The sequence below is a fragment of the Chinchilla lanigera genome, unplaced genomic scaffold (genome assembly GCF_000276665.1).
Source record: "Chinchilla lanigera isolate Chin_1 unplaced genomic scaffold, ChiLan1.0 scaffold00021, whole genome shotgun sequence".
In the NCBI taxonomy this organism is placed as follows: domain Eukaryota; kingdom Metazoa; phylum Chordata; class Mammalia; order Rodentia; family Chinchillidae; genus Chinchilla; species Chinchilla lanigera.
The window spans coordinates 1,431,053-1,433,447 of NW_004955422.1; the positions used below are offsets into that span (position 1 = coordinate 1,431,053).

The 2,395-nt window shown below is 50.3% G+C and overlaps 2 protein-coding genes across 11 annotated transcripts in view; one reads left to right on the top strand and one right to left on the bottom strand.

Annotated features, from left to right (window-relative positions):
- Atg13 (autophagy related 13) overlaps positions 1-1,388 on the bottom strand; it is a 33,795-nt gene extending 32,407 nt beyond the window's left edge. The window contains exons 1-2 of one of the 7 annotated variants that reach the window (XM_005384012.2): positions 1,241-1,388; positions 571-667 (exon numbers count right to left, since the gene is read on the bottom strand). The gene's annotated coding sequence lies outside the window, so the exon portion shown is untranslated. Of the gene's footprint in view, positions 1-570; positions 668-1,033 lie in introns of all 7 variants that reach the window. The other 6 variants (XM_005384010.2, XM_013514205.1, XM_005384016.2 and 3 more) reach the window with 6 other exon arrangements.
- A 308-nt stretch (positions 1,389-1,696) lies between these two features.
- Harbi1 (harbinger transposase derived 1) overlaps positions 1,697-2,395 on the top strand; it is an 8,599-nt gene continuing 7,900 nt past the window's right edge. The window contains exon 1 of one of the 4 annotated variants that reach the window (XM_005384019.2): positions 1,697-1,783. The gene's annotated coding sequence lies outside the window, so the exon portion shown is untranslated. The other 3 variants (XM_005384020.1, XM_013514206.1, XM_013514207.1) reach the window with 3 other exon arrangements.

Sequence of the window (2,395 nt, forward strand, 5' to 3'; positions counted from 1 at the left end):
AAAACCTGTCAAAAAAAAAAAAAAAAAAAAAGTAAAAAGGTAGGAAAATGTAGCTCAGGGCAACCTGGGATTCTATCCCCAGTACCAAAGAAAAAGGGGTGAGGAGTCTGTGGTTTCTTACCATTACACAACTCCCAGTGAAGGTGTCAAAGAAGCTCTACTACCTTCACCTTAGAAGAGCTTTAAACTAAGTAGGACAAGCCAGGCATAGTGGTGCATGCTGGTAACCCCAGCACTCAGCAGGCTGAGGCAGGAGGATTGCTGCCAGTTCAGACAAGTCTAGGTTGCAAAGTGAGGTCAAGGCCAGCCTGAACTCATAGCAAAACCCTGCCCTTAAAAAACAAACAAACAAACAAAAACAAACAAACCTAAGGATAAGAATATAGATACTTAATAAATTTGTCTGGTTCTCTTTTTGTGTTTTCTTGGGCTGTGAGGTGGCTAGAGGTGGTAGAAATAGTAAAAGCAAAATGCTAGCGCAATTGACCAGACTAACTGGAAAGTAACTGCCTGGGAAAGTTAAAACTGAGACGTGTTAATGATGGCCCAAAAAGTTGCTTTGGCACTTACCCAGAGATTTATCAATGAGAACGGATCGCAGGTTTCCACGGGTCGTTATAGTCGTGAACCTTGGGTCCCTTTTTCACTAGTCAACAGTCACCCTCACCTACACGCGGAGTACATATTTGGCACTCAACAAATCTTGACTGAATGAAAATCAATCTCATAACTGGTACCCAACCCCGGAGTGAGGGCCCCATAAATTACCTTCAAAAACCCTCAAGATCTAGCTCAAAGAGCTGAGAATGTCGATAGGAATACTCCGGGGATCCGTGTAGACTGGTGACAGTCAAGTCAAAGGGACCTGCGCCAGCCCGAATTTTCAAAGGAAACGGGGGCTCGAGGGACTGAACCCAAACCAGCCAGCTTTGACTTTCACAAGGAGGTAGTCAATGGGCCGCAGAGCCATAGCCTCCCAACCGGGGGCGCTGAGAGCTCTGGGGGTATCCCTCCCTTCCAAAAAAGTTAGTACCTGCGAAGCTGTGGCACAGAGAGAGGCGAGGAGCTCTCATTACGGAGGCCGGGGCCGGGGCCCGCCAGCCGCGCCTCTCGGGTGAGGTTCCGAGCCCCGGGACTGCAGTGACAGCGGGTCAGACAGCCACCGCACGCCTCAGGAGGCTCCTGGCTCGCAGGACTCCAGGCGTTTTACTTCTAGGACTGAGCAAGTTGTCTCACTCACGTCGGCTTGTCTTCTTCAGGGCTCCTCTCTTCCACCAAGCGATCACTCCTGCCTTAACCCAGCAGGCAGTTCCTCCCCGGCGCCGCCATCGTTAGTGTTTGTTTTCATTCGCTTCGGTGCAGGCGGTGGTGATGCTGGAGGTTATAGGGGAAATCTAGCTGCCTAACTTCAGCTACACTTTCGCTACACCACTAAAGTCCTATTTACTCCTTTGGCTCCGCGAAATATACATAAAACTTTATCTCTTTCCATATAAATCTTCCTATGTAATTTTTCAAGCCCATCAGAAAAAGGTAAAGGAGGATACCAGAGAACCTTTGAGAAAGTGAAGCCGTAGTACTTTATATGGAATGTGCGGCCGCGAAACGCAGACTGAGGCAGCAGTGGCAGTGAGGACGCGGGCATGGGCGTGGGCTGACGTGAGGGGGCGGGGCTGCGGTTGCGCACTGTGGCGGCGTGCGTGCGCCGCGGGTTCCGGAGGCGGGCCGGTTGGCCGGGCTGGGTGGGTGGGGTGCGGGACCGTAACCTGGCAGCGGCGGCGAGGTGGGTGTACAGCCTTCGCTTACGTGGAGCGGCCGGCGGAATCACACTTCGGTATCCATGTTTAAGGCGCGCTGTAAATGTGGCGGAGTTGCCCGCAGCTGGCGCTCAGCCTCTTCCTTAGTTCCTTTCTCTCAAACTGATTGGTCTTCTTAGATGCTAGCCCGCAACCTCAAGAGGTGAATTTCTTAGCCGGGCGTAGTGGTACAAGCCTGTAATCCCAGCACTCAGGTTGAGGCAAGACGATTGCCACGAATTCGAGGCCAGTGTGGGGTGCGTAGCAAGATGATGTCTCATGGATTTTTAAAAAATTTCTTGAGGTGCGGAGAAAGCCTGTTATTAATAACATACAAGCCCCCCAGTTTGGTTCGTGGGCTACCCCCTTCCTCGTTAGGCTGGCTTGTGCACCTTCGCACTTGCCCACACTTACCAGGTAGAGCCATGGGACTCTGTATGACAAACCTGTGACTGATCCTTACCCAAGGCAGTTAGGGTGTGTCAGCTGTTTCACAGCCTGTTTAATTAGGAGCGGAAATCTTTTACCTTGTGAATAATTATGCCATCCCTTACATTAATATTTTGTCATTTTCATTTGATTTTTTTTTTTTTTTTTTT